The following is a 10,521-nucleotide window of genomic DNA, read 5'->3' on the forward strand; positions in this document are numbered from 1 at the left end:
CAAGTATCATCACACAGTATTTTGTTCTTCAGTTATCTCAGGATGATTGAAAAGATATTAAGAATTTTAAAACACATTGATTTTTTCACATATTTTGATTCATTTAATGTTTCAGTTTAAAAAAGTCTTATTTATTTATTTTTTTGACATGGAGTCTCACTCTGTCACCAGGCTGGAGTGCAGTGGTGTGACCTCAGCTCACTGCAACCTCCACCTCCCAGGTTCAACGATTCTCCTGCCTCAGCCTCCCGAGTAGCTGAGACTACAGGTGCACACCACCACTCCCAGAGCTAATTTTTTTGTTTTTATTTTTGGTAGAGACAGGGTTTCACCGTGTTGGCCAGGATGGTCTCAATCTCTTGATCTTGTGATCCACCTGCCTTGGCCTCCCAAAGTGCTGGGATTACAGAATAGTCAGATTTAAAAAAAAAAATCCATGGGTCAAACAACGTGTTAATGTTTGTTACCATTTTTAAGTGTCCAAGATATCAAAGTGAGGTAGGAACTCAGCAGGACTTATTTTCTGAGCAATAATCATGACCCTGCTGATCAAAGCAGAATGCAGTAAAGAAACAAGCAGAAACTAACAGATGGCTACAAAAGCAACCTCCAGTTGCCTTCACTGATTAAAGACCACCAGCGCTATTTTTAAACATAACTGTTTAAAAATGCCATGACAACGATCCAGAAGTTATCTTATATGGTTTCAGGAATTTCCCCACCCCTTTCCTATAAAATTCTGAAAACCAGCCCCTTAATTAGCATACAATTAAGAGTAAGGATAAATATAGCTGGCCAACAATCTACCCGGACTGCCCCTCTGGACTGCTCTGTTTGGGTACACTGCTGCTCCTGCTGCTGCTCTGGTCTGTTCTGCCTGTGGAGCAGCCACTTTGCTATACATCGCTACTCCGGGCAACTCTGCCTATGAGGAAGCACTGCTCTGTGGGACAGTGATAAGGCTGCACACCGCTACTCCCGGGAACTCTGCCTTTGCGTCAGCCCTGTTCTGTCTACGGAGCAGCTATTTTGCTGTATGCTCTTGCTCTAATAAACTTCTTTCTTTCACTGCTGGCTGGAGCTTGAATTCTTTCCTGAGTGAAGCCAAGAATCCTCTCAGGCTGAACTCCAATTCGGGATAAACCTGCATCTGCTGGATAACTTGATAATGAATTTTTTAAATTAATTTTTTCACTTATTGATCCATTGTAATTCCAAGATTTCTATAGTGTTATAACAGATGCGGTAATAAATAGAAAACTGTTTAGTGCTAAAAAATGAGTCGTATTCCTGGATAGAAATCTTTACAGGAAATTATTTGTTTGTTTGTTTGTTTGGGATGGGATGTCTAACTCTAAATTTTATCTGAATCTTAATATCAAAAAGTGCATATGTCCCCTAAGGGAAAATATTCTCAAACAATAATGAGTAAGAAAGCAGTTTGATTAGAAGTCTTAGTCCTCCTTTTATCCATAAGGTTGATTCGCCTTTATTCGTTGGATACATGTAATATGGGCCAGTCCCTAATCTCCCTTAGATAATTATGGGTACTTTCCTAGGTAACTGTGTACCTGAAAAGGAGAGCTAATTATAATTTTCATGCACTGGCTCCAATAAAACACTGTTTTTGAGTATGCAGACCAAAACTTTTAACAATATTAGGGGCTTAAAGGTGGTAAACAGAATTCAAAGTAAATTAATCTCACAGTCAGTTCTGTGTGGTCCAATCCCCACTCTGAGGATAGCTTCTTATTTCCTTTATTCATAGTTTGAATCACTACCACAGCATATTGCAGAATTCCATACTGGCTTCCTGGTACATAGAGTAAAGGTTATTACAGTACCAAGTAAAAGCAAAAGCCACTGAAGCCTCCCTTTTCCTAACACACCAATAAGTGAAATATTGTAATATATGCATAAGGGTATTGAAGTGATTGTTACTACCATTAAATATGATATGTATTAAAATATTTCTATTTTTTTTCTTCTCTTGTACACAGGAGATAGTGGTGAGGGTTACGTATGTGGCTCGCCTATATTTTGTACAATCTCACAAGAGAACCATGACAGAACTAGAGGAAAATAGATGCCACTCAGAGATATCAGACACAAAGAACAGTGATATCATTTTTATGTTTAGCTTTTAGACATGACTTTGGGTTAGCTCCCATTGAGAGGGAAAAGCCCATTTAAGATCACATCATAGAAAAGTGTTATGTTCAGGGGGGCCATTTTAGAAATCGCATATTTTTAAAAAGAAAGTATGGTGCAGGAATTTAGGTAGTTATTGTTTCTCACATGAGTACATTTCTTTCTTTGCTTTTCAACAGGCTTGCACTCCTTGGACCACTAAAGTGAGTTACATTCAGTAACAGATTCTTTGTCCTTGAAATTTCAGTATTATCAGTGATGACCAGGGTAAAAGATTGAGATTTAAATAAGATTTGAGTTATCTAATAGTAAGAAACCAAGTAGAAAAGCCACACGTTACTATTGAGGAGATAACAGGAGAGCCTGTGTCCTTGTCTTAAAAAAAATGCTTTTGCTTGAATTCTGTGAGGTACCCCAATGTCCTTCCAATAAAAATCTCCTCTCATTTCTCTCTTATTTTTTATTACTTCTCTTTTCTTCTCAGTCTCTCAGTCATTTTCTGTTTCTTGCAACTGAAGGCCCCTAAGTTACACAGAAATCAGATTTAAAAATATAGACTCAGAGGAATGTAAATATTTTGAATTGAGTGGAGCGAAAAGTGCTGAGACTCCTACCCACGTTCAGATATATGAAAGTGGTGGTCAATGAGAAAGAATCTTTAAACAACCACAAGCAGTGACCGGCTGGAACCTGGGCCTCCTGAAGATGAAGTCCAGAGAGCAGGTGGCTGTTGTCATAGATCCGCTTAAATAGGATGAGGAATGGTAGGCCCACTGAGTAGAATGGCTACATCTGACAGGCCTAGTAATGAAATTGGAGACGGGAAAGCCCAGGCCCTATGGGTTTCAAAGCACAGGATGAAATTCAGAATCCTTGTGTGATTGTACAGAACAGTCCCTTATTACTTGTAGCTATGCTGCGGAGCACACAGAAAACTAATTCCAGGGATGCATTTTGCACCTTGCTGAATTATAATATTAGTTGAATTCACAAACTCTCATGTATGTGAAAGCTAAGGCATTAATTAAGAAAGAGTGGACTAGGTATAAAATCATAATAACACTCTGGCATCCAATTTCCAGAATTTAAAATTATCTCTCTGCCTAAATAGCTGTGGGGTTCTAAATAAGTTACTCAAATTATATGTCTTACTTTTCATGGGGAATACTAACAATATTGTTAGTAGCATTATTTCATGAATAGCTATATTTTAAAGAATAAATTAGATAACCCACACCAAACACTTAACACAATGCCTAGTACAAAGATAGTATTTGGATGTTAGCTAGTAATTCAAGTAAAATCTTTAATAATTTTCAAATAGATGAAAAAGAATTTGTATTAAGTGTATTTATCAAATGATTACTTACTCTGCTACACAAGCTTTACGTTCAGAGAAATTTAACGCATATTTCTTACAATCAGAAATCTTCCAATTATTCTGGGAAGGCCTGAATAAAACTAGTAAAAATTTAAATAATAACATAGGAGAAATAGAAGGTCAATGTAGTGAGACAAGAACTCAGTCACAAGGTTTTATAAGATTAAATGCTCAATGAATGCTCTTGGTAAAAGGTGTTATATTTTTCTTAAATATCTTTTTTATCCAATGACTATTTGATCTACTGTATTTGAAGAGTTAAACTCATTTCTACATGTCTTATTTTTGCTTATGTTCTTATAGCAAGGATCAGTCAGACCTAAATATTAGTTTCAGGACTGCACACTTTGGGTTTTGATATTTATTTTTTTCATTTCCTAAGCCAGTAAGTGAATCTTTGAAAACTGTAAGACAATAATCCAAGTGGAAAATGCTTTGAAAGCTCTTTGTAGTTGGCAATAAGGCTTTATTAATGACAATTGTTCTCACATGATGGATGTACTTGCCATAATACCTATGGGCTTATACTGTGACTATTAGTATTTCCTTGAACAATTCCTTAAGTGACCATATATAATTTAATACACCTAGCCTCCTAAAACACATTGTCTTGTGGATTTGTCAGTAGTGTATCTTAATGAGAAAAAATGTCCTCCTTAAATCAAATGTAAATTACTTTTTTAAAAAAATCTAACTACAGATAAAACGTACTTTAAAAAATATAATCTTGCAATACATTTATTAAAATTTTGTTAAATGAATCATGTTTTCCATTGATTTGCACTATTATGTTGGAGATGTGTTCCTATGGTAAGAAATTTGACCAAAAGTGAATATATATCACAACTTAGAAATGCAGAGTATTTTAGATTGCATATTCAACAAGAAAACATTTTGCTGAAATAATATGTAAAAACATATCTGTAAAGTTTTCTGAATTCCTATATATGAATTAGAAAAATAATACCTTAATAACATAGCCATTGTCAGGAGCAATTAAATAAGACTTTAAATGCTATAAATTTCACAATACTGTGCAATATTTTTATCATAATCCCCTTTACAAACAACATGGCTTATCTGTAGTTTGCCTTGCTTGCTATACAAATGCTCAGATGACCATCTGGTACAAAATGGTGCTCAGAATCATTTACATCTCTCTTTTTCCTCTAAGTTATTTCATTACATGTTTAGCAATAATTTCACAGAAAGACAATAACATCTATTTTGCTTAATTTTTCTATTGATATCTAGTTTCCAACAATATTTTAGCTTTCTATTTACTTTTAAAATGTAGTTTGCGACGTAGCAAGTGAGTTCCTCTTTCAGTAAAGATCGAGGACAGAGAATTTGGGTCATCTGGCCTAAAGTGTTTAACAGCTAAAAAAATATCAATCTGGTTTCAAAGTGGAAAAAGTGACATAAAGATGTTGAGCGGACCCCTTCTCACTTTATTTCTATGGATCATCTCATGATTCTAATGCAAGTGTAATAGCAGAAGTTGGATTCTCTTCATGCTACAATTATATAAGAGATGTTGCTAAAATATACACTTGTCGTATTCCTTTAAATACACCCAGAAAGGATTTATTCTTTCCATTCTGTCTTCTCCATTCCACTACCATAACTTGAATTCAGGTGGACTTTTCTCTCCCTGGACCATATAGCCCAATAATCTAATATAACTACACATAATACCAATCATTTCACACACTAGATGCTGATCTAATCTTCTGCTCACCTCACTAATCTTATATTCTTGAAAACAACTCTAATCATATTACTGAAAAATATCAATAGCTCATTACTTAAGTAGTAAAATTCAAACTCTTAAATCTACAAGTGAAGGTCTACTGTCATTGACCCCTGCTTTTCATCTAGACCCCAATTCTTCCTGACACTCCCATGAAACTGGAGTACTTACTCTTACTTATCAGTACCATTCTAGCACTCCTACCTCCATTTGTTCACTTGTGCTAGTCCTGGGTATACTGCCGCCGTCTTCCCACATTGATGATCGCACCCACATAGAAGGTCATTCATTGATTTTTTACTATCAAAACATTTAATTATTCACTTAAGATAATAGCCTCCACTTCATCCATGCTGCTGCAAATTACAGGATTTCACGTTCCATTCTATGTATCCCCTAAATCTGTCAAAATAAAAACAAATAATTTAATGCTCATTTGCTTGATTTATTTCTGTCTTAAATTATTTGGGGTACTAGTAAAAGAATGAGATTAGATTCAGACAATCTCTAAGGCTTCTAAAGTTGAAAAATTATATTCCAGGCACTCAGAATATCATGACAAAATGTGAATATTTTTGTTGATTAAAGTGGTATATTAAAGCTTGTGTTTGACTAAAAGTGAACCGCTGGATGAATTTTCAGAATGTGAACACACCCAAGTAACCAACACCCAAAGAGACAGAATGTCAGCAGCACCCCACAAAACACCTCTAGTAACCCCTTCCAGTTCACCAGGTACATCAGTAGGCAACTGCTATCTTGACTTGTAAAAGCACAAATTAACTGGAATATTTGGAACATCATGGACATGGAATTTCTCTCACAGTTTGCACTGTTTTGTGTCTGGCTTGTTGTTGTTGTTTAACATTATGTTTGTGAGATTCATCCAAACAAACAAACAAACAAAGGTTGTGTTTGAAAGACATTTGCCAATATTTGTTTTTAATTTACTGTCAATACTTGAAAAGGTCGCTAGATGTAGATGTTCTTAGCCTTCCAAAGTATCATGATTTCTCAATTTCCTGCTCTACCTAGCACAGACAGCACCTAATTCTTATTAAACACAATCAGCAAACCGTAGAAGCGTAATAATACGGTAAAAAAAATCTAGTTCCCAGCCAGGTGAGGTGGTTCATGCCTGTAATCCCAGCACTTTGGGAGGCTGAGGCGGGTGGATCACCTGAGGTCAGGAGTTCGAGACCAACCTGGCCAACATGGCAAAACCCTGTCTCTACTAAAAGTACAAAATAGCCGGGCGTGGTGGTGGGCGCCTGTAATCCCAGTTACTCAGGAGGCTGAGGCAGGAGAATCGCTTGAACCTGGGAGGTGGAGGTTGCAGTGAGCCGAGATCGTGCCACTGCACTCCAGTCTGGGCAACAAGAGTGAGACTGCATCTCAAAAAAAAAAAAAAAAAAAAAAAAAAAGCTAGGTCCCATTTAATAACTCTCTAAAAAATCTAGATCCCTTAAATTAAATTATCCTATTTAGACACAGTGGTAAATATTTAGCAAACTACAAAATATTTAGAAAACATTATAGAAAATGTTGCTTCAGAAAATAGTCCACACATCTTTGAGAAGCTAAATTTTTTTAGGTTTAATATAATGACTTTAGAGATCCCAAAATATGTAGTCAGAACTTATAAACTGATAAGCACAGTTGTTTTGAACTGAAGGTTTTTCTTATCTATAACTTCTCAATTACAGTTCAAAAACTAAAAGAAAGTGGCTGTTTATATTCAATTTTCTGAACAGTTTAAATTTGGATCAAACTCTGATACTTTAAAGGTCAATTTTTTAAAAACTTTGACAATACTTGATGGATCCCAAAAGAGAGGAGATTTGAATCATTAAAATAGGTTCCATGGGCAAGAAAAACGAACTGAAATCAATATAACATTTCCAAATGAATTTCCATCATTTTCACAGCTGTTCAGAAGACAGAAGATAGATCTTTACCCTTTATTCATTTATTCATTCAGCCAACAAATATTATTGAACATATACTGTGTGTGCCAAGCGCTGTTTGGAACAATGTGCCTCAGCAGAGAACAAGTAGGCAAAAATCCCTGCCTCATGGAGCGTACATTCTAGCAAAAGAAGAAAGACACAATTAATAAACAAATTATGCACTAACTTAAAAGGCAGTATGTACTATAGGAAAGAGACAAAAAGATATCTGGGTGATAATGGTGGCATGATTTAAAATGAGATAACCAGGGAAGGCCTAATGGATGATGTGGTTCTTGAGCAGAGCAGGCTCACTCTTCAGATTTGCCAGGCACCCCTGGAAACGATAGGGTAGCCAAGAAAGGAGCTGCCAGTTTCAGGTAGGTGTTCCTCCTTGGCTTGGAAAACTGCTCTGTAGGGGGTGGGACTCGGCAAGATGGGAAGTAGAACTGGCACCACTAAAAGAACAGACACAGGGCAGAGGTCCATTCATTTCCCACATTTGGAAGTAGTGCTGGGGCACAGACATGAAGAAGATGAGGGAGATAGATAGGGTCACATCTCAGGAAAAGCATCCTGAGCTGAGGGCACTACAAAGGCTCTGAGACCAAAAGTGCCTGGCAAATTTGAAGAAGCTAGAGTTGAGGCAGAGTCATCTGGTGGCAAATGGTGGGAGATGCGGTCAGCATGTAATAAGGGACAGAACAGCGGGATTCTGCAAAGGCTTTTAAGGACTGGCTTCTCATCTAAGTGAAGTAGGGTGGGGGTTGTTGCTACAGGATTTTGAGCAAAGGAATGACGCTATCAATTTTGTGTTTTACAGAATCATGATAAATATCGAAGTACTAAAGAAAAGCTTAGTAAGCATCTTTAAGTAAATATTTTAATTTACTTGCATTCTCATTCAGGGTGTCATCTCTTTACATCAATTGTTACTTGCATAAATAGTTCTGTGGTCCTGGAGAAAAGAAGAGGCTTTTGTTTTACTTGCAGGTAGATGCATGGTTTTGGAAAAGGCCCTGCATCTCTCTGCAGTTTTTTGCCCTTATCTGTAAAATTAACCTATTAGGCCAAAAGGTCAAATATTATATCTTACTTTGTGAAAAAGGTACTGAAAATGTGCACTACGAAGTTTCTTGAAATATTCTGATTTTCAAAACTTAGTTTAAACATTTTCCATCTAATTTTAGCCTTTAAGCAACTTTGAAAATCAATGATTTCATTCTGGCAAAATTTAGGAGTTCATTCTGATATTAATAAAATTATTGTGCTACTCAAAATAGAGCTTTTTGGTTGCCTGTTGCAGATGGGAATATTTTTCTGTGTTTTCTCTGTGTGCTATACATAAAGTTCATTATTAAACTCATGATAGAAACACTTATTGGGAGAAAACTGCATACTTCATTTAAAATAAGAATGGTATACAGCATATATCACTTTTCTATTAAAAATGGATTAATTGAAAGTATCTGAACGCTGATAATTTCTATATGCCTGAAATATTGTTGTTTATAAGCACCTTAAAGCAGAATGTAACTTTGTGATCATACAGCAACTAATAAAAGAAAATTTTCATAGACTTTAGCATTTGATCAATCTTAGAAATTATTCTTGGAAACATCCAAGTGACTTTCTTAACTGGAGTAAATTTTTAAAATAAGATTAATGTAATAGTTTAGCACACTTATGAGTCACATCTTTGGCACAGTCAGTGCAGTCTGGATATAAATGCAACCTAGATGTTAAGACCATTTTCTACATCTTGGAATAAACTTTTTGGGAGAATGTATTTTTTTCTTTTCTCATCCGAGTGCCCACTCCAAGTCCTCACAGCCAGCTCTGTTTGACCACCACTTTTAAGCACATAACTGCTCAGTAACTCACACATGAATAGCAACTTCAGAAGAGAGCCCTACTCATTGAACAAGTTGGTGAATAAAATTTGGGGAAAATTAAGTCTCTCAAGTGCTGATCAACATTTCCCTTGGCATCCTATTAGTCTCAGGCTGTAACTGCCTGACAATAAGACTGTGCAATTATCTTACAATTACAGCTTTAAGATTTTAACCTGAATGGGTTTGTTGGGTCCCACTTTCATTATTTTTGCCATATGTTATACTAATGAATGTTTTGTTGTATTCTTTCTTAGCCAAGTCTTTCTCCTGAGACTAGGAAGTCAAAACAGTAATACCTAATCTACTGCATAATGAGAAAGATATATTAATCATTTGATAGTTTCTTTTCTTGCTTTCTTTTTTTCCTTTTTCATGACTGACTGGCTATTAGACCTTTCCTGTTGAAGTTAATTAGATCGGAATTTTTAGAAAATAAAATAGAAGAAAAGGGGAAGAAAATCTTAAGAGGAGGAAGAAAAGTAAGTAGAGAAAGAGGGAAAAAGAAAGAAGTAATATGAGAGACAAAAATTACAATACAAGAAAAACTGTGGTTAAAAAGAGAACAACTCTCTGATTTGCTTCCCATTTCATTTGTCAGGCTAACTAGGGCCTAAAACCTTTAAATTTTACCACAAGAAACATATTACCACTCATTTTTAGAGTAAAAATTGACAAAATTAGAAAGTTATATTATATTTTTATTCATTTATTCTTGTCTCAAACCATATTCTTTGCTAGAATTCCAAAATTTGGAATTAGAGCTCACACCTTGAACCATAAAATTAGTGAATATATTCAGGTTTCTTAGTTTTGTGTTTAACAGTGTACTTACTTCATCATGAAAATCTTACCTTGAGTATCTGTTTCTATACCAAATTTCATTCATTTATTCACTCATTCATATTTACGTATTCAGGCACTTAACCTATCAGAAATGTTGCTTATTTTACACTGTATTCATATAGGAAATCAGGGGTTTGTTTGATTTAACATCAAATTCTGAAAATTTGTTTCTGGTCAAATATCTACAGCATGGGGGAAAGTTTATTCTGAGAGCTTATTCAGAATAAAAGATAGAATAAATGATAAATACCATTTTGTTTCTAGACAGAAACAGAAATAAGAAAAAGAAAAAAAAAATCACCCTCCAAAGAAGCTTCTTTGATAGTCTGATTTCCTCAAACCAACTAAATTATATGTTTAATATTTAAAATGTCCCAGAAATAGTTCTTACACCTATCAAAACATACTTCAGCATAAAAAATGTAAATAGATCAGTGGAAACAGAGCCTAGTATATGTAAAAACTCAATATGCAATAAGGCAAACATAACAATTTAATGAGAAAAGAATTGACTATTTTAGCTGTGCTATTGGGAAAACTCACCATGTA

At 35.2% G+C, this 10,521-nt stretch overlaps 1 long non-coding RNA gene across 1 annotated transcript; it reads left to right on the plus strand.

Annotated features, from left to right (window-relative positions):
- Positions 1-955: 955 nt before the first annotated feature.
- LOC103890267 (uncharacterized) lies at positions 956-4,246 on the plus strand. The gene is made up of 3 exons (XR_002914493.3): positions 956-1,208; positions 2,331-2,354; positions 2,636-4,246. It is a non-coding gene; the product is annotated as an uncharacterized LOC103890267 (long non-coding RNA).
- The last annotated feature ends 6,275 nt before the right edge of the window (positions 4,247-10,521 follow it).

Source organism: Pongo abelii, chromosome 2 (genome assembly GCF_028885655.2).
Source record: "Pongo abelii isolate AG06213 chromosome 2, NHGRI_mPonAbe1-v2.0_pri, whole genome shotgun sequence".
Lineage (NCBI taxonomy): Eukaryota > Metazoa > Chordata > Mammalia > Primates > Hominidae > Pongo > Pongo abelii.